Source organism: Pinus tabuliformis, chromosome 2_1 (genome assembly GCF_031772625.1).
Source record: "Pinus tabuliformis cultivar Carrire ecotype Pingquan chromosome 2_1, CPIR1, whole genome shotgun sequence".
Classification (NCBI taxonomy): domain Eukaryota; kingdom Viridiplantae; phylum Streptophyta; class Pinopsida; order Pinales; family Pinaceae; genus Pinus; species Pinus tabuliformis.
The window spans coordinates 588,864,894-588,887,409 of NC_142299.1; the positions used below are offsets into that span (position 1 = coordinate 588,864,894).

Sequence of the window (22,516 nt, forward strand, 5' to 3'; positions counted from 1 at the left end):
TGCTTTGTCAGGGTTTACTTCAGCCTTTTGTCCATTTATGGTCCCCTCCCTTCCTGGGTGCGAGACCCTCCCTCTTGATCTCCCTACCCCGGGAATTCATAAGCACTTCTATATTGTTTATGACAGTGTCACAGGAGGTTCTGGTTTCCTTTTTAACAAACTTATGCATGTTCCATCTCAGATATCCTATTTTCCTACTGATATTAATCCTGGGCCTAACGAGGATGGGGAGCATAGGAACTACATACCAATTTTTAGATTTGATGCCACTTTCATCCGCTATCTAGATCTCTGCTCTTCGGCCACCTTTCCTCTCACCAGCTCTTCTCACCATCATCTGCATGCATTTAGCTACATCTTGATTTCCGTTAAGTTTTATGTCCCTCCCCCTCCCGTCCCTTGCCTTTACTACCACCTATCTGGAATTATTACCTGCACTGATCCCTACACCATCCTCTCAGGATGCTACCCCTCTGTCCTTACTGCCATATCCTCTCATTAATTCACACTTTCTCCCGATTGCTCTTTCCGTGTACATGTTGTCATTATCCTACCACTTGCTAACATTCTTCTGCCTAGCCCCCTGCTCACTGCCTTGCCCTCTTCTTTGTCATTCTCATCCATCACCACCCTCATACTCTTAGGAGTTATACCCTCTCTGCCTTGCTCCATCACCTAACAGCTTACCTATCTACTCACTTCATTCCCCGCATCTGTCCTTTCTCCCACTTGTCCTCTTCCTCCCCCTTCCTGGTCTCATCTGCCCGATCTCTCTAAATTTCCTGTGATGTTCCCTGATCTAGGGTTCCTCTCTCTTCCTTTGTCTTTTTCGAGGAGTTGCACTAATTTTTCCATCTCCTCCATCTGGAGTAACTCTTCGTTGCTTGCCTCCAGAGTTCTTCCTCCATGCCTACACCCCCAGTTTTCCAGGTTGTCTGCTAGTTCATTGCCTTCCTTCTCACATGGGTGGGAAGGATGTAGTGTATCTGTCCTATGAGTTTGCCGATCTCCTGCACCAGCCAGGAATTTCTCCAGCTGTTGATGATTTTCTCCGATTGGGTTCCTTGCTATAGCTGTTTGACTATATCAATTATCATTTTCGAGTCTCCTTCAACCTGTAGATTTTGGTATTTCTCCCTTATGGCAATTTCTAGCCCTTTTTTAGTGCATGGAGCCCTGCTTCATTGTTTGTAGTGTTACCACAGTCCATTGCATATATTCTGAGATTCCTTCCCTTATTGTCTCTAAATACTCTGCCAATCCCTGCCTCGCTCGGGTTCCCTTTTGTAACCCCATCGAAGTTTAACTTAATAAACCCCTGTTGAGAACTTTTGAAGTGGTTGGCCTCCTCCACCTCATTTTTTTGGTGTATCCTGGTTGTCTTGTGTGTCATTCTTGGCTTTACGTTTAGGTATATCATTGTTTTTGTTTCTATTGGGTCAGTTTTCCAAACCTCCTCGTACCACCTCTCGATAAGAATGGTCTCTCTGATATTTTGTATAATTTGGTTCCATATCTCTGTTCTCGCTCTACCTTCCTCCTTAAGTATTAGGTGGTTTCTCTCGTTCCAAATATTCCACAGGCTAAAGCCTAGCAAGAGTCTCCATGCCTGTTCAGGATTGTGTTCTGGTAAGGTTTTTTCCTCCAGTTCTTGTTGTGTGTGGAGCATGAGTGTTCAGAGGTCTTTATTTCAGCTAGATGTATACCCCAAGAATTTTGTACACCCTTCCACACAGGGGGGTGCAGGGGGGGGACTTTTCCCCCTTGCAGAGGTCCAGGGGGGCTGACCCCCACCGACTGGGGGGTCTAGGGGCCAGCGATCCCCCGGTGGGGGCTCGGGGGCAGTGCCCCCGAAGCTAAAAATAGATGTAAAATTTCCTTGTAAAAGTATAGTAATTTCTAGTCAATCTGGGTCGTTCATTAGGTGGATGATCTAACGGTAGAAGTTATGTTTAGTTTAGGGTTTTTTTCCCTAGAAGGCAACCCCTCTCTATGTATGAGGACATTGTATTTTGAGGTTGTGTAATAGATGTGTATTCTCTATGTGAGAAACAGAGAGGTGAGACTGTGAGAGAAAACAAAGGATATTATAGCAGATCTGTTGTAGGTTGTGTCTCTTGAGTTTGTTAGATAATAGAAAGGAAGGACTGGTTGTTCAGTGTGGACATAGCCCAAACTGGGTGAACCATGTATATCTGTGTCTCCCTTGTTTTATGCATTTTCTATGTTTATATTTCTGCAATATTTTATGTGTTCCATTGCTCCGCAATATATAATTTTCTAACAGTTCTCTATCAGTGTTTTCATGCTATTTATATTTTTGTCACTGATTTCAAATATTTGTTGATGTTGTTTCCACAGGTTTACGCTCACTTTTCTTGGATTGGTTAGATGCTCTATGGTCTCTTCTTGTTCTCTGTAGAGGGCACATCTCGACAGGCCTTGCATTCCTTTTTTCCTCAGTTTGTCCCATGTTAGTGCTCTCCTGTGGCTCAGGATCGAGGTAAAGAATGCTACCTTCGGCCATGTTTTTGTTTTCCATATGCTTTCCCATTTTTTTGTTTCTGGATGTCTGTTCTATCCTGCTTTTAGTTGGTAGCCTTTTCCTATTGTGAACATACCTTTGATTCTGTCGCCCCATATTAGAATATCCGTCCCTTCTTTGATCGCTACTTTCCTTGCTGCCATTTCCTTTTCATAGATTTACCATTAGGGTGTTGCTGGTACTTCTGGCCAGTTTTCCTATTGTTTCCACTTTCTCCAATATTCGTCAGATTCTGGGCACCAGTAGTTTCATATTGTGTCACCCTGATTTACGCTGGTGAATTAGTGGATCTCCTTGAGCTACGGCTTGTTTTTGAGTTTTTCTCTCTATTTTCATGCTTCTTCCTTGAAGTTGGCTTTATCCCCTACTCTGACTTCCCAAAAGTTGTGCTCCCTAATCAGATCCTTGGTGGCACTAGCCAAATTCCATATTGCAGAGCCTTTCTTCTGGTTTTGACTTCTCAGCTTTCCTTCTAGAGACTTGGGCATCTCATATGTTCTCTCCCATAGTTTTTTCCATAGGTCTTCCCATCCTTGTGTCCATCTCCACCATAAATTTTTCCCCATTACCTTGTTCAAGATGTATGGATCTCTTAGACCGAGTCCTCGTTCTTTTAGGGATTTACTTAACCAGCTCCAGGATAGGAGTGCCCATTTCATTGTCTTGCTAGACCCTTGCCATAGGAAATTTTTAAACATATCTACCATTTTCTGGAAGATTGTTTTAGCTGTGGCTTGGCTGGTAAGTTGATATATCAGAATGGATTGAAGCACCGACTTTAAAAGAATGATGTGGCTCGGGATATTCAGCACCCTGAATGTCCAATTTTGCATTCTCTGTTGAATCTTTCCCAATAGGGTACTTCAATTGACCACTCTGTATTGCTGATCATTTAACAGGATACCTAAATACTTATTAGGGAAATTCCCAATTCTAAATCCCATGATTCTTGCTAGGAAGGCTTGGGAGGAATCTTGAGTATTGAAGAAATAAATTTCCAATTTCTCTTTACTTATCTCTATCCCAGAGGCCCCTCTGAAATATGTGATAATTTCCATTATCTTTTTTTCTTCTTTGAGCGTTGTTTTCCCATATAGCATGAAGTCATCGACAAATTTTTGGTGGGTTAGAGGGAGGTCATTTGCCCATAGTCTTAGGCCCTTCAGTTGTTCACTGTTAACTTTAGTTTTTATCCATCTTCCTAGTCCATCTGCTGCGAGGATAAATAGGAACAGGGATAGCGTCTCACCTTGCTTGAGCCCTCTGGATGCATTGAAAGCTTCTGTAGGTGACCCGTTTAGTAGTACTGACAAAACTGGCATGGTTATGATTGACATTACCCGACTTATCCACCTATCGTCGAAGCTGAATGCCTTTAAGATTTTTTGGAGGTATCCCCAATTTATTCTGTCATAAGCTTTGGCTAAGTCTAATTTTATCAGCATCCCTTTGGTCTTTGAATTTTTCAATGAGTGAATTTCTTCTTGTGCTACCACTATGCCATCTGTTATTTGTCTACCTTTGACAAACCCTGTCCGCTCCTGGGATATCAACTCTAGTAGTATTGGTTTTAGTCGATTCACCATAATTATAGCTAAAATTTTGTATATAACATTACAGAGCACTATAGGTTGAAATCATTATGGTTCTTCTGAGTTCTCTTTCTTTGGTATCAAGGCTAGCAATGTGGTGTTCAAGGTTGGATGCATTTGTTTTGTGCGTCTAGATTCTTCTACTGCATTCACTATGTCTTGGCTCATGAAGTTCCACATAGCTTGATAAAATTTTGAAGTGAATCTTTCATCCCCATGTGATTTATTCTTTGACATATTTTTTATTACCTCCTCCACCTCCGCTTTCATTATGACTCTTAGGAGAGCCAAATTCTAACCTCTGGTTACTAGTTTAGGGATATGTTGATTAGTTTTACCAATGTTGTCCTCCCTTATGATATTAGGTTCTATCAAGAGCTCTTTAAAATGTTGCACCAACAGTTTCTCCATTTCAACTTTCTGAGTTAGCCTATTGCCTTGGTGGTCCCTTAGGGAGAAGATTATGTTTTGTTGTCTATGTTGTAACATTGCCTTATGGAAGAATTTTGTGTTTCTTTATCATTCTTTTAGCCATTGGATTCTCAATTTCTATTTCCATAGGATTTCCTCTTGTTTTCTTCTTTCTTCCATATTATTTAGCACCAGTTCTTCCTCTTCTACTAGCTCTTCACTTCTTCCTTCATCTATGATTTTCTGTTGTATTTGTTTCACCTTTACCTAGTGTGTTTCTTGTTCCTTCTGAATGTTTCCAAATTCTTCTTTGTTCTACTTCTTTATCCTTCCTTTTAAGTCTTTTAATCTGAGTTGGCGGGTGTGCATTTTGTTTCTTCATTCCATCCTAGTCTCAGCCTCCTTCCACCAATTCTTCATTTTATCAATAAAGCTAGGTTCTCTTAGCCAGAATGCCTCAAACCAAAAGGGTCTATTCTGGTTCTGCTGATTCATAGATATTTCTAGTTTAATGGGCCAATTGTTGGCATTTTGGCACCAGTGTGGCGCTATGGTACAGGTGTTGTCCTTGATGGCAACTCACTTTGGTGACAAATCTCAGTTCAGGTGCTCAGAATGAAGGAAATCTTGTATACGTAGGTTCACCTTGACGAAGACGCATATACACGTGGGTTATACGTTCAAAAGTCGCGTATGTGTATACACGCACTTTTATGCACAGAAAAGCGCGTACATGGTGGGAAACGTTTTTTCGGTCCATGGTTGTTAGTCCTTGGAATTTGAACCTATGGTTTTGGACCATGGTATCTCATCAGATGTGTTGACCCTAGGTTTTTGGCCCTTGATATTGGTTTATTATGGTTTTGGACCGTGGTATTGTGGAAGGACTAAAACTATAAAAGAGGAAGGAGATCATGTGGCAAGGCATTATCTAATTTATTGAATATCTGATATTGTGCTAGATCTAGAATACTGGTGATTGGGTTATGGTGCAGATCTAGATCTAAATGAAGGAGGAACCTGAGCGAAAGAAGGATAAGGACTATTGATGGATCAAAATCTCAAGGCTTGAACATTGGTATCATTGTATGATTTTGATCTGTTATATGTGGTGCACTCTTGATCTATAAATCTTGGTTAACTAATGTCTGAATGTTTAAAAGAATAAATTATCCTTTATAGATCTGTACGCAGGTTCAGTGAAGTGCAGGTGCATATACACACTTTTTCTGTGAATGAAAGAAGCGTATATGCAGGTTGGTTGTGGTACAGAAGCGTATACATGCAGATTGATGAATAGTGAAGTAGCGTACATATCTTGATTTATGTTCTAGCTGTTTCTGTTTTATTGCTGCAATATTCTAGGTTTAGAATTGGTGTTTGATTACAGTTACTATGTTCTGGGTACAGCTGACAGAGAAGTGTTTATCTGATTCAGTTTTTGATTGGTGAAAGAGGTTTGGTTGATGCAGAAATACTTGATGTTTGATTGATATTACTTGTGGATCCAGTCTGAAAATTAATGAAATGAGGTCCCTGAAAGCAGAGAGAAGGTTGCAGCCTTCTGCAGGTAGGAGCCTGCGTACTAGTATCTCAAGCTAGTACAAGAACTAAGGGGGTTGGAGCTCCCTTCCAGGAAAGCTGGAGAACGAGAGAGAGTTGTAGCTCTCTGCAGGTTGCAGCCTGCGTACTGGTAAAGACTGCACCAGTGCAAAACATTGTAAAGAGAAGTTTCTAATTAAAAAGAAGATAGAGACGAATTGCAGCAGGGGGTTTTCACCCACATTGGGTTTCCTCCTTATATCTTGTGTTCATGTGTGTGACTGTCTTCTGCTCTGTTTCACTGGTTCTAGTACTGTTTATTTGCTTCTGATTCATAGATTAATAACTGACATCTAAAAGATAAATCAAATTATAAGTCTGCTTTATATACACGGTTTTCCCTATCTGAAGTTGTGTATATACGCGGTTTTTATTAACAAAAGTAGCGTATATTATCTGAAGTTGAAAAAGGAAATATTTGTCTTAATAATACTGATTCACCCCCCCCCCCCCCTCTCAGTATTATTTCCAACACCAATGGTACGACCCTAAACATGGGAGGATTGTTGCTTCATAGAAGATATATTTTCCAATGAAGTGTTCTATTGCTAAGAATCTGTTTAACCTGGATGTTATTTGTCTGCTCCCTCCTCTTCGGTTGTTCCACGTATATTTTCCATTTATGGTTGGGATATCTACCATTTTCAGTTTTTCTTGAAGGTCCCTGAACCTCGCCATCTCTGGCTCTTCTCTTTGCACTCCACCTTTCTTCTCATATTTTGATGTTTTCATGTTAAAGTCCCCTGCTATCATCCATAGTTTCTCCTTCAGAAGGTTTTCAAGCTGTTGTAGTTGGAGGAGGAAGCTCCCTCTTTCCGCTGGGGTGTGAGGGCTGTAAACTGCAGAGACTAGAAACCATTCTCGTTTTCGATTAGTCGGAATCTTCCCATGATTATTCTTTTCATTCCTATCTAGAAATCTACTATGATTTCTACAAGGTTCCATAGTATTTCTATGCCTCCCACACTGCCTTTCACATCTATGGACATGCATTCATATTTCGGTTTTATTTTATTTAAGATTTCCTCCATTTTCCTTCTTGAGATTTTTGTTTCCTGTAACAACATTAGTTGAGGTTTTTCTTTTCTTAACCTTTCTGCTAAGTGTCTCTATTTTCCTTTACTATTAAGGCCTCTTATATTCCAAGATGTAATTATCATTGGGGTACTTGGCTGGTTTGATGGAATATCGCCGATAGCAGTACTACTCTCCATGTATTCACTAACATTTCTCCCATGATCTGTATCGATTCCTATAGGTTTCTTCAACCTCTTTTCTTTTCACCTTTTCCTTTGCCCTAATGGTCTTGAGTGTTATCCTATTGAAGGCCTAGTTGTTCTACCATTTCCATTTTCCCTTGTCTCAGTTTCGCTTGGTATTGTTGAGATGTTTCTTCATATAGTCTTTTTTGCTCTTCTGGAATGAATCTTTTGTCCAGGTGTTTCCACTTATTTAATAGTTTCCGCAATATTTATTCTTCTGAGCTTAGTTCTTCTCCTTTACTTGTATCAATTTCCATTATTGTGTTATCCATCTTCTCCTTCCCTTCCTTTTCCTCCTTCTCTTTCAGTTTGCTTTATGCCTTCCTCTTGGTTTTTGATTTGCCTTGGCTTGTGCTACCTTCCTTTCCTTTTTCCCCTTGATTGTCCATTGTTTGGGTCTAGTTGTTATCTTCTTGTTGTTGTTGTAGGATTTCAAAACTATTTGTATTACTTGGCTGGGCTTTTTTTTGTTTCTTTCCTTCGTTGGCATTCTATTTTTTTTATCTTCTTTTTCATTTCATTTCTTGAAACCCTTCCTTGTCTTCTTGGTTTTTTATTTGCTCTTTATTCCTGCACTCCTCTTCTTCTATATTGATTGGGCATTCCTTGAACAGATGTCCATACTCATGGCATCTTCTACACCTAAATTGAATATGTTCGTAGTCTTGGGTTTGTTTCCATACCTCTTCGTGATACTCTAGCTCGACTATGTCTAGAATAGGGTCAACTATGTTCATGTAAACACAAATTATGGCGTATGAGGTGTATCTTCCTTTTCTTGTCGTTTATGCTATTTTAACAAAACTACTATTATGTTTCCTATGCCCTCTAGGATCTCTGGATCCCAAAAGTCCACTGGAAGCCCGAATAACCTAACCCATACTGGGGCTACCAAGAATTTTTCCTTGTCTGGGTTATAACATTCTTTCCAGTATCTCATGAACAATGCAGCATTATAATGAAAGTAAGGGCCATTCTCAAACACTTTTTCTTTATCTTGTAGGTTCGAGAATATTACTGTGAAGAAGCCTCTTTCTCCAAGCTTTAGCTCGATGTGGCCTTGGGGTTGCTATTTTTGTTGGATCCATTTGGTAAGGTCCTTTTCCATCGGCCATACTCCAATGAACTTGCATATGAGCGCATGGTCTTTCATGTAGCTTTTGTATCACTCCAATTTGTTCATTGGGATTATGAATCTTGGTTTCTCCATCGAACATGGTAAACACTTGCATCTACTACCTACCTACCATCGTGCTCTAAGGACAGGTCCTAGTTTTCTTGTTTCTCATGCCTGGTTTCTAGTGTTCTGGCATTCTCTTGCCACCGCGTCTTGATAGGATGGGATCTCTCCCCTCCTCTCCTCTTCTGTCATTTCTTTTGGTTCTTGGTTTCTGTGTCTATTGCTTGTTGTAGTTTGTGGTTCTTCCTCGTGCCACCTAACTTATGGCCCATTGACCATTAGGGTTGTAGAGCTCTATCCCTGTATTTCCTACAACGTTAAATGGTTGAATATATTGATTTTATAAATAGACAACCCTTTTTTTTTCCCAATCAAGGTCCAGTAAGAATAAAAAGCTTTTAGAAGGCTTTTACTCCAAGCATCTTGAATAACGTATAGGAACCGATCATATCAGAGAAGGAAACTATGTCATCAAGCTTTGAGCTGAGCCTTGGTCAACCTTCTCAGCAAACACACGCACTTCATGGTTCACTGCAACCTTCCTTAGATCCCCAAGTTTCTAATGCGACCATGGAGAGACATAAACCCTTATTTCCTGAGCGTATGGTGTAGAGAGTTTATGATCCAAGTGTGCCAGAGGGAACCCAGCAAAGTGGTTCATGCAATCTTCCTTCTTTTTCTGGCAACAAGGAGAAATGGAAAGAAAGGTAGTTTGAGAATCATCTATATGGAGTTGGAAGGTCAAATGTGATGGAATATGGATGCATTGACCGTTTAAAGGAAGATTCTATGAGAGGATCAGTTATGTCTATGTTTCTTCAATCTGGTGGGCATTTTGTTGGTACTGTAAGGGAGGTACCATTACAGTCTATGAATATTGTTATGGGGGATCCCGAACAACTCTTAAACAAGTTGACACACTTCAATGTTGATTCTCATGTGATGAAGCATGATGCACTATGGGCCTTGAGAAACCATGTCACATGGCTCTCAAATAAGGGTTACATTCGAAGCATGGATTATGGATCTAATCCAAGCCAATCAAAATTTGGTACGACAGTGGGGCCCAGTGCAGCCTATGACATGTATGAAAGCTTGTCTTCTTAAGTTCAAACAAAACAGAGTTTTGACAATAGGCTGCTACATGAAGTCATTTCTATGCAGTGCCTTCCCTTGGAAGTAGCCATATACAACAAGCAATCTCAAATGAATGAAACACAGAAATATATTGTGTCACCGATTGATACAGATATCAGAAATGGCCCTAGTCTAATTGCGTTGTCTTCTAGCTTTGGAAATAGTGATCGTTCTAATTTCTTTTGGCAAAGAGCCATAAATTATGCTCTTTCAAAGAACAGTGGCACTTTACCATTATTAGTATCAGCACACCTGAATATACCCAGAGTAGCTCGCGCAGCGAGTCTATCCAAGGTTACATATCATGTTTAAAATAAAGTACATGTTGAGGCATGCCAAATGCAGCATATGTATGAGGAACAGTTAAGAAGTGTCGTTGATTTCAGAGGTGGTATCCAAGCTTGAAAATCAAGTGAAACAACACCAAACATTTCTCACCAAGAATCAAGGTCTATGATGAGCTGAGAACAAGGTCAACTGGCAAGATTATTTAATAACATCACCATTCTAGTACAAAGGAGTTGCATTCAAGAAGAATTAAGAAATGAGTCCAACTCTAGTCAAGGAATGAGTCACATGGATAAACACACTCTAAGTAATGCTTGTAGAAATGTTGGTGGAATCAATCAAGTTCACAATGATCAAGATATAATGGATGCTCAGTGTCAATTTGCGATAAACAAAATAGCTGAACCATATTTTGTAGAAATTCCAGATATCCATATAGGTTGTTGGCAGCAGGTTCAAATGCAGGCTTACTCATGTGTCAAGGGATTTTCCTTCAAGGGGAACCTTGTTGGGTGACCCCAAAAAATTAGTTCTTTTAGCATTTATGGGATTGTGGAATTGCCTCAAAATGTTGTTTTGTTCTCTATTAGGAAACAAATATGTAAGTGTATATTTTCCAATGAGGATAGCTCTGTTCTTAATTGTGTAGAATTTGGCAAGAAGAGATATATAACCAACTGAAATCTTAGTGCTATCTCCTAATATAGGATGTCAAGGGTTTAGATGCTTTAGCATATTCTGAGTATTTCTCAGCTTTAGCAAAGGTAAGGAAGAAGTTTTGATATGTTTTTCTCCTCCACCCCTTGGATATACTATATAATGTTTCTACTCTTTCTAAATATTATTGTTTAATAAATAAAAAATTAAAGGCACCAAGGATATGCAGGCAACCTCTCACTCAAGTAATCACCAATTTTGGTTATCATTGCTACTCCCACCACTTACAGTAAAAATAGTTAAGATCTCTAATGAATGTTAAAACATTGGCAACAGATAATTAATTAGAGTGCCCTTCCAATAAAATATTATATATATATATATATATATATATATATTCCAAAATGTTTTGCAATGGCCATCTAATGTTTGCTATATACACTGCACAGTCACAAATGTGAACTACAAATTGCAAGGATGTCATCTCAATAAGTCCAAGAATACAAATCCATTCCACAAACTATGCAAGAGAATTGATGTAATAAGATTGCATGAGTGTATAAAAACAATACCCATGACAAGGCCCAAGAATGTAAGGGGAAGTAAACGTTGCATGCTAAAGTGAGGTAATGCAAATGCAATAGCACCAACAAGTATAGAGCTCGAGATGGGCATATAGCTTGTTAAAGAGGGAGAAAGGAATCCCTAGAATATCACCTCTTCCCATATAGGTGCATAGATTAAGACAACTATGGCATAAAGAAGTATGGCAACTGAATCTGGAGCCATTATTGACTTCTCTACATGGGAGGATGTAATGGGAGATGGAAACAACAGCAAGTCTAGATTAATTTGTGATAACATGTTCACCAAGGGGAACATCAAGCAACCCAAGCAAGCATCTATATGCCAATTTCCTTTCCAACTGATACGAAACGAATTATTTGGAAGAGGGTGGAAACGAGCTAAGCATTAGTACAATATTTCTAGTCCAACAGCTCCCTCTGCAATCTGTACATAGCTTGGCGTCTGTATGTTATATTCAATCTAAAAACAAATTGTATATATATATATATATTAGGATTACAAGTAATTATGAGGGTTACAAGCTCTTACAACGGAAATTTGGGTTTACTGGGTTTTGGGTCCAGATTTTGAATCTGGGCTCTGATACCACATGTGAGCACCCAACTATAGGTCCTCTAACTACTTCTACACTCATTCAAATAAATATCACTAATTTTCATCACAAGGAAAATTTCAGGTTTATAAAACATCATAAGCATGAACATATATTAATTTAATCTATAACATGTATAGCTTGTAACAATTTATCTGCAATATGTATAACTTGTAATAATTTACATAACTAAAATAAATGATTGATAATACCTATTCCAATAGCTTAGTTGAGATGCTCAAGAGCTCCTGACTCTGCTGGGATGCTCCTCTTGACTACCAGACTGGATTTACCTCACAACCAACTAGGAAGTAATTCCTAGCCCAGGGAACCTCCATAGGTTCCCTAGCCCTCTGAGCCCAAGTCCAACTAGATGTAGTGTGTCCAAGTTTAACAAACACTCTCCAGATCCAAGTTTGATCTCCTTCCCTCCCTTCTCTTTCCTCACATTCCTCCCTCAAAAGAAAATCCTCCAAAACAAAGCCAAGACCAATGATTTCCCCTCTCCTCTCATCATCCTTCCCCTTTTATGCCTATTCCTCCCATCCACCTCAACCACCTATCATTAATTTCATGACTACCCCTTCATCCTTTCATTTAGTATCCTTGAATTTTCTTACTATATCTTCTCCCAAGTAGATTTGAGAAGACATTTTGGGGATAAGATATGGATATTTAATTTGGAAATTAATTGGAGAAGACCATATCTTCTCCCAAGTAGATTTTGAGAAGACATTTTGGGGATAAGATATCGATATTTAATTTGGAAATTAATTGGAGAAGGCCATATCTTCTCCCAAGTAGATATTGAGATGACATCTTGAGATATGGATATTTAAATTGGAATAAATGGAAGGAGACCATATCCTATCCAAAATTAAATTTGAGAAGACAAGTTGGGAATTGATTAATAACAATGATAAAATTTGTATCAGTAAATAAAAATTACAGTTTCACAAATGTAAGTATAGACCAATATTTCTTGATAATTATGAGTCAATACTTTTAGTTAAATAAAATTTGCATGATAAGATTAAGTAGGGAATTATAGTTATGGCAGAAATCAAAAGAATCTAGGACCTATGACCTAGGGAAAGGTGACCCATTGCTGTAAATCAACATATCAAGCTGAATAAACCTACAATTTCACCACCTAACCTTGAACTGACAAAAGCTAACGTCCATCGACCTCCTAAACCCTTAACCAGAGCACCAGAGTTCCCAATGAAGAAAAGAAATAACACTCCAGACCAAAATCCACCTTCCACACAAGATGTAGAGACACCTAAATATCCAATGCCTCCATTGGCCTAGTGTCAACTGACCAAGGAGGAAGAACAAAACATAGCCCCTCTTTTTAATATTGAACAAGAACTAAGTAAGATATAAGTTCACATTCCTCTATTTGTATTAGCAAAGAACTTGACCTACAAACCACTAATACGAAAAATTATGGCTCCCTATAGGAAGATCACCCATAACAACACTCTCAATATTCAAGGAGACCGTCCACATGTGGATCATACACCTCATGTAGAGGAATAAGATGATGATAATCATCTTTTCTACATTACCTTGAATGTGAACAACAAGTTGCTACATGATTATATGTCGTAATTAGGGGCATCCCATAATCTCATGCCAAAATCAGTTATGGTATAGTTGGGTCTAGATATCACTAAACCATACCATGATATATACTCATTTGATTCAAAGAGAGTAAAGAGATTCAACATCATCAAGTACCTAGTAATCTCACTTACCAAAATATCCAATAAGAGCCTGGTCGTGGACATAGTGGTAGTCGAAATACCATCCTCCTATGGTTTTCTCCTTTCTAGGTCATGGACTAGGAAATTGGGAGCAAATCTTCAAATGGACATATCATATGTCACCATACCTGTTTTTGGAGGACAAGAACATATAATCTATAGAGAGGCTAAGCTCCTTTATGTTATTAGCGATGCTAAGAAATACGACAACAATGTATATGCCACATAAGAATCAATGGGATTCTATATTCCATAAGTCACTCCTGAACATGCTATGGAGATAATGGCTAGTCCTATGATACAAGAGCCAGCATACAGACTCAATCATGTTTGGAAGGCACATGAGCAGGAGTGATTTTGATACCACCCCTAAGGAAAAGCATCTCATTTTCCTATAAACTATAATTTTGTGCCACTAACAATGTCACTAAATATGAACCATTGGTTCTAGGATTAGAGACAACTCATAAAATGGGAATAAAGTATCTTGTAGTTTTTGGTGATTCAAAATTAGTAGTCCTAAAAGTGAAAAAAAATTATACTATCTAACACCCCCAAAGAAGGTCATACTACATGGGATATTATTGAGAATTATTTTGATTCTGTTAACAGTACAGTGTGTGCGGAGAAGATAATAAACTCACATATGCCTTAGCAATCACAACGAACAACTTTTGGCATCCTTCAGAGCTGAAATTGAAGAGTGAAGTGGAAATGCATTACTGACCATCTTTCCCTAACAACATTAAGAATTGACAAGTATTTGAAGATGATCAACAGTTAAAGAGGTTCCTAGAAATCATGGATGAGTTTTCAACAATCAATATTGACTTGAGTGAAGAACCACGTGATGATTGAAGTGAAGACTCTGACCAAGGTGACAATAACGAATTCCTAAATCAAGTAGGAGGACGTGAAGTTCTCCAACTAAATAATAGCTTCATCCCCAAAAGGTTGGTTCCTCTGGAGAAAATATTTGATTAGAATGATATACAAAGTAGTTCAGTCTTTAATCTAGTGGACAAGAATGTGGAAGAACATAACCTTGATATAGAGGAAAATCTCCAAAAGGTAAAACTTGTTAAGCCCTTGCAACTCGACTATAGAAAAGAGTTCGTTGAGTTATTCAAGAAATTTAAAGATGTTTTTTAATGGAGTTATGAAGATTTCAATACCTTTCATACTTCCATTATTCAACATAGAATACCATTGAAAGAAAATACTAAGACTTTTGTGGAGAAACTCACGAAATTTCATCCCATCCTATTTCCAGCGATAGAAAAGGAGATCAAAAAATCACTGGATGGAAATAGCATATTTCCACTGAGATATTCTTAGTGGGTGGCCAATTTGGTACTTGTCCGAACGAAAATTGGAGATATCACACTTTTTGTTGATTTTAGGAACCTAAACCAATGTTTATTGAAAGAAAATTATCCTCTTCCTAAGATGGAACACTTGCTACAAAAGGTAATAGGAGCATCCAAAATATCTTTAATGGATGTCTTCTCGAGTTAGAATCAGATAGAAATGCACCCAGATTACAAAGGCATGATTGGATTCACAATGTCGTGGGCTACATTTATGTATGATAAAATTCCTTTCAGGTTGATGAATGTCAGAGTTACTTTTGAAAGGGCCATGGATATTTCATTTGTAGGGGAGAGAGATTAGTTCATAGTAATCTTTCTTGATGACATGATTATTTTATCGAAATCAACCAAAGATAATCTAAAGCACTTAAGAAAAAATTTCCTCATGTGTAGAAAATTTGGCCTTTCATTGAATCCAAAGAATTCATTCTTTGCATTGCAAGAAAGGAAGTTGTTGGGACATAGTGTTATCACCAAAAAATGATCACTTAGCCATTTATAACTAGGTGGATTGAAATACACAATGTAGGTTTAATTTTTACCATAGTAAATTTGCTTTTACTATGGAAAATAATTTAGTAAACCATTTTTATTAAATTATTTTCGGATTTAAATTAAAAAAACCCATGATAATAATTAGATAAATCATCATTTATTTAATTTTCTCTACGAATAATTATTAAATCATTATTTAAATAATTATTCCTTGTTACATTTGACTAAATCCCTGATGAGTATTTGAATAAATCACTATTTATTTAATTTTCCTTATTTCTATTATTAGAATATTTATTTAATTTTCCTTATTTCTATTATTAGAATAATTATTAAATCACCATTTAATAATTATTTTCATTTCACACCTTTCTTAATTCTAGCAAAATAATTAATAAATAATTTTATTTGTTAATTATTTCTAAATAAATGCATTTAACCATTTTAAATATATTTTCCCTCTCCATTAAATAAAATAAAGTATTCCAAGCAATTAGATCTGAATTTTGTTAATATTATTTTATTAGTCTCCATTTTTTAGACTAAATCAATACTTTGTTATAAATAGGAGGGTTTTTCATTCACTCTTCGCCATGATCAGAATTATCGTCAACATTATCATCCTTTTTTATTTGAGCTCCCGTTTTGAGTTCTCTACTTTTTTTTGGGTTTTTCACATATTGAGAGAGAGAATAATTTTTTGAAGAATCAAGGAAATCGAAGGACAAATCCCATGGAGGGGGACTTACAAACCCATCTATAGATCTCCTTCACCAGGTGCTCTTAATAAAAGAATTTTTCAATCAAAAAAGTTTTTCCAATTGGGTTATTATGCTGGATATTTTATACTACTTCTTTGTGTTCTAGATCATATCTACTTTTAGTGCATGTTTTCTATTTGTGTCACTAGATCTGAATCCACAACATCGATCAACTTGTTTTTAGGGTCACTTGTCACCTAGTGACTTAAGTGAAGTATTTTTGGTACACCTCCCAAGAATTTTCACACTAGCAAATCGTGACCCCACAGTTGTAATAACAAATTTCTTGGGTGATTGAAGTTTCAGAAATTTTAGGGTATTCTATAGTTATTTTAGCCAAGTCAATTTCTACTTATAGTATTAAACCCTATTTTTTCATATTTTTGAATTATGGTGGGTTTTTGGTCTTTTCTGCAGGTCACAGCTACTAGTCAAGCAAGAGACAACAAGACTGATGCAATATCCACCAATCGAGACTTCGGGGAGAAGAGTGCACTTTTCAGCCCCATAAACAACTTACAGAGCATACATTTTCCTCATAAACAGGTCAGTACCTATGTTTTATAACTTTTCCATAATTTTTTTAATTTTTTTATAGAATTGCCAAGAGTGTTGTCTATAGATTGGTTTGGGTACTTTAGTTCTATTTTTCAGTCTCCCTAAGTCCTGGATCCACTCGATTTATCTCTTCGAGGAAGGAAATATCCCCTTAGGTTTTAAAGTACACTTGCACATTGTTAGGAAGATATTTGTTGAGTGAGGAGTCTAGGGCTTTCAACATTTTCAGCCAGTGATTTTTAGATCTAATCCATCAGTTTACAGATCTCCTCAATAAGTTTATTTTACCTTCTCTCCCTTTAGAGCTTGGGTTTTCCTTTTCCCCTTAGGATCCCCTTGAGCATCCTAGCTCTTAGAGTTTCACACTTATCCTTTGCACCATTTTTCACGTCTTTTCTTTGTTGTTTGTCTGCTTCATTTACAATAGTTGAGAGCCTTTAGATCCTAGTCCCTTGACAATAGATATTTTTTTCCTCTTTATGTGTCTTTTGGTAGCTTGTTTTCCCTCTCGTGCTTAGTTTTTTAGTAGCCCTTGTGGGTGTGGTTTTGTGTGCTTGATCGATTGTTTATTTTTTTGTCATTTTCTGATTTATTTATAGTATTTCAGCATTTTACTTTGAACAGCACATGACATCATGAAACATGGTTAATAAACTCATGCACTTGACATATTATTTTTGTGCACTTACACCTTATGAGAATGTGATCTTGGTTAACACCTCCAAGCAAAGACTTGAAACACTACACCTTAATAAATCAACACACATGGATTAAGCCCATTTGGGAAACAATGCCAAACAATCTTTGTAGTGCAGGTGTAGGATCAATGTAATAGGCTTCCAATAACATCCATCAGTCACTTTCATTGAGACATCAAATTTTACATATTAGGGAGCTTAAAATCCTTCACCATCCCATGGTCAAAGGCAGAGTGTGTTAGAAAATCAATTTAGAGGGGCTTATGCTAGGTCATCATGCAAGTAGTTCTCCTCGGGCCTACCCAACTCATGGCAAGGAATTACATGTGGTGGATAACTACCAAGAAGCTCAAGACTTGACCAACCCCATGGGACAAGGTAATCTTATGAAAAATCTTAGGAAAACACCTTATAGGACTGGCTATGGGAAGAAATTAGTTCTCTACCCCACCTTTTTCTAGACAACTCTACTTGTGGGGATTGAAATTTGTCAAGTAAGAAGTTCTTTGGAAGGCCATCTGAAACAATAGATCTAGAATTTTTTTAGGATTAAGATCACCTATAGGCTAGAGGTTTGTTTTTTGAAAGGAAGTGTTTTCTTTTATTAGAGTAACATCATTAAAATAGTTAATTTACACTTGGCACCACTGCACTAGGTGTTTTCTTGCTATTTGTTTCTCCTTTATTCCTATCATCACCCTTAGTCTAGACACCATTATGCCTCCAATGAATTTGTTGCATCAAATTCGAGGTCTTCACCCTCAATTCCCATTAGGACATATTACCCCTCCCCGTCGAGTTAGAGTACATCCACCCAGTCCTCCATCAGGTCATCATTCTGATTATGATTTTGATTATGCTTCTTCACTTAGTTCATCCTTTTATTTCACGTCTTCTCAAAACTATATTAGCGCCATGTTAGGCACCAACATGGGTGTGGGACCCCAGGGTGGTAACCCAAGTTCTAGCCGAGGTACACCCACCAGTGGAACCCCAACCGGTGTGGTCAATCCTACTCCCTTACTTTATTTTATGGATGGTTTAAGTCTCCCATATTTTAGCCATCTTATCAATGATCCTCTTCTCCATGATCCCACATGGCCAATTATGCCTATTAAACTCCCTTTAGACATCCAAAAGTGTTAATGTAATCCTGGAGAATATCAAACTAATCATGTTTGCTCCTTCCATATGTGTTGTTCATTAAATTCCACTACTAAAGACTCCATCTATCTTCATTTATTCTAGGGAACACTCATTGGAACTGCTGCTAAGTGGTATGTCAACTAGACTAGAGTAACCCATTCCACTTTAGGGACCGTTGCCACAACTTTTCTTTCATATTTCCAGTTACCTCTTTGTTATGATATCGGTACCTAAATTTTGAATTATTTCTGTCAAACCCCTTCCACTCACCTTTCTGATCATGTTCAGTAATGGTGTATAAGGAGGAGTATCAATAGAGCTCCTGATTTTGAAGATCGAGTCTATATGTATTAGTTCCTTCGATTGCTATTGGACCCCATTTCAAAATATGTCATGTCACACTTCCCCTAGTTTGAGGAAGAGGCACTCCAAATAGTCTTAAAATTTGATATGATCTATGCCCAGTCATGTTATGTTTACACTATCATCCATAATTTACGTCATCCTGGTGTTGCTAATGCACTAGGGGCATCGCATGCCATGGATAGCATAGTTGGAACCATATCACCATACGCTCCACCACAGATGAGTGATGTTAAACCTCAGGGGGGGACCAGTTCCACTTACAATTATCCCTCCCCTAATCCTTTTGACAGTAATCTTTATCCAGGTCTGAGCATGCCATATTCAAATCCCCATCTACATCAACTGATCTTAGGACTAGCTATTGCAACTTCTGCTTATACCAATTTTTCCCCATTTCCTTATTATTAGTATGCACACCCTAGCACTCCATCTTCTCTGGCACCAATGCCCCAGCCCCCCATGCCTGTTCCCCCTTCGCAACAACAACCACCTCCTCCACAAGGACAAGTGTATGCTTAGCAAAGTGTACCCAATCCTCCTAACCCCAAGAAAGGAAGAAGGGGAAAGATAATAATAACCGGAAGTCTAAAGGTAATTAAGGCAACCAGGTTCCTCCAACCAATACCCCGCAAGGTCCTCAACCTAATCTCGCAACCCAACAACAGGGTGGTCAGCCTAAGAAAATCAAGGGTCTTCATACAAACAAACGTTGTCCTTTTTTCGGAGTATACGATCATTACACTCATGAGTGTCCTCTTTTACCTCAAATGCGGCAAGTATGGGAATCTCAAGAAGCTTTTCCAAGATCACAACCATCGCTCCTCCTCCCCCACCTGCTTCATCTCAACTGGAAGTGCTTACCAGTCCTTACCCTCACTAAGGATACATAGATACCCAACCTACACAAGGTTAGCTAGCTCAACCAGCTCCACCATTCTTATGGTGAATTATGATGAGCTAAATACCGAGCAAGTAAACTTTCAGACTCGATTGTGCCAATATGACAAGCCACCTGCTAAGTCAGTGACTGAGTCCCAACCCAAAGTATCCACTGAGCCTCTTTCGTCATCTAATGGAACCTTACAAATCCATCAACCTAAGTTTGAGGTCATACCCACAATCCCTAAAGTTTGTTACGTCTAAATGTTGCTTCTGCTAAAGCCGCCCATACATATTGCATAGTAGATGACTTGGCGCAGTCTCCTACTACCATATCAATGCTAGATGTCCTCTAGATGTTCCCAACCTAATGGAAATCTCTACTGTATGCCTTGGGTGTGGTGCATCCTCAAGATGATCAGATGATTTCCGTTCATGTTGACAAGTTAGAACATACTCCTCTACCTTCATCCGTTTCATTCCAAATACTAGTATCCATTACAAACACCATTGTCCAATGGTGTATCATTGACGAAGGCACCTCCACCTAGGTGATGGATGTCAGTGTTTGGAAGCAACTTGGTTCCCTTGACCTATCCCCATCCACCATCACTCTTTGGGCATTGGATGGTCATCCTTCATGGTGCCTTGGCTTATACCACAATTATTGAGTCACAGTTGCTAGAAAAACTGTCCATATTGACATTGAAGTCATTGATTCTCCCTTAGAATATAACATACTTTTGGGTCATAGTTATACCTATGCCATGTCATTTGTGACATATATGGTTCACCGTAAGATTTTTTCTCCCCACAATGGAAATATCGTCACAATTGATTAGTTGACATACTATGATGCAAAAGCCCAGACATCACCTTCGTCCAACATTTCTTCCATGATTCACAATAAGAATATCTCATTTATCTTTCTAGGAGTATATAGATTCCATTTTTCTTGGTTCTTACTATGGCCCACCACCTACTCCTTGTGTGCCTATCTCATCAAGTGTTTGCATGCTCCAAGCATCAAGGGATGCCCACAAATGGTTCGATATGCCTTAACAACAAACCACACCTCCACAACCTGTTTCTCCTGACCCAACCCAACCTGTTGGTATTACTCTTCAAGAATAATTTCCTTCTACTAGTGTCTCTCCTAATCCATTTCTACCCAGAACCATTCCCCAAGCCTTAAACATTGTGGAGTAGTTCCTCTAGGCGACTATCCTTCTTGTTAGATAACTTTCTTATTTCTACCTCTCAGAGTTTAACTTACACCTGTCATGGCTATGTTGAGTTTAGCCAATATTACCTTGGGGATCCCAATATGGTATATTGATCTGCCCACAAACACTCCACTGAATCAATTGAAACCTTACACTTCTTTGACCCCGCTCCAACCAATTGTTCCCACCCCTACCTTTGCTTCAATTCCACAACAACCTAAACACAAGCCTACTCATGTTGCGAAAGCATCTGGCAAGTGGGATAAAGCCCAGAAAAGGGGACCTAAAGACAAGGCCCCCTGAGCCACTTCATCTCCTCCTAAGCCACCAAATCCTCTTCCTCCTTATGCTTTAGGTGATGTTTTCAATCATGCCACCAATAATTATCCTCAGATTCCTCATGTTAAGGATGTCTTCATTAATACCTTTCCTGATTCTAACATTCCTTAGGTCCATGTTACCTTACCTAAGTTAGCTAAGAAGATCTGATCATTACACACAAACCACTCATGCACTTTGTGTGATAACTATGGCCACTATTCCCATCATTATCCCTGTCTTCAAGATTTTCATGATACACTTCAATTGCTTCGTAAATTAGAGGCCGCTCGTAATGAGTCCACCTCTACTTTACCTACAGATTTTGGTCCCACTCCTACAAGGGGACAGGAGGTCTCTCAAACACGAATTGTGAGCCCTCCCCCTGATGTTGAGATGATGGATAGTTCTGCGCCTATTCTCTAGTTGTCATCATCCATCAGATTGATGCCTTGGAACTCCCTTGATTTATCCTCTTATGATTCTATTTAACCTTCTTCGATGAACACATATGTCTTGACATCGATAAATATTCCATCTACTAGTCATATGTCTCCCAGCCTTGACGATGTGTATGTGAACCTTGTCTCTCATGAAGATGTTTGAGGTAGCTCTTCTCCATCATGTGGTCTTTCTTCCTTCAAAATGCCCATCTTCCATTATGATGAAGAAATCATGGAAGTTATGACCACCCCTAATTACCCTTGGGATGATATGCACCATCATGTATACTTCCTTCCACAACAGACCCATGACCCATATGTTGTGGAGTCCAAGTATTTCATCCATGGTGAATTCAATTGCTTCCAAAATCCCATTCATGCACCAGATGATTTTGAAGAATAAAATATGGTTAACACTACCCCCACCATAAAAATCAACATTTCAAACAAACCTGGCATTGAAGAAAACATTGTCTTGGGGGCACAATGCAACCTGGAAGAAATTGACGCTTACACCAGGCTATTCAAGGAATTCTATGATGTTTTTGCCTCATCTTATTTTGAAATTCCTGAACTTGATCCCACCATTATTGAACAACATATTGACACTTGGCCTGATGCCATACC

The 22,516-nt window shown here is 38.4% G+C and overlaps 1 pseudogene; it reads right to left on the reverse strand.

The window, feature by feature from the left end:
• Window positions 1-11,154: 11,154 nt before the first annotated feature.
• Window positions 11,155-22,516, reverse strand: part of LOC149201835 (uncharacterized) — a 37,086-nt pseudogene continuing 25,724 nt past the window's right edge.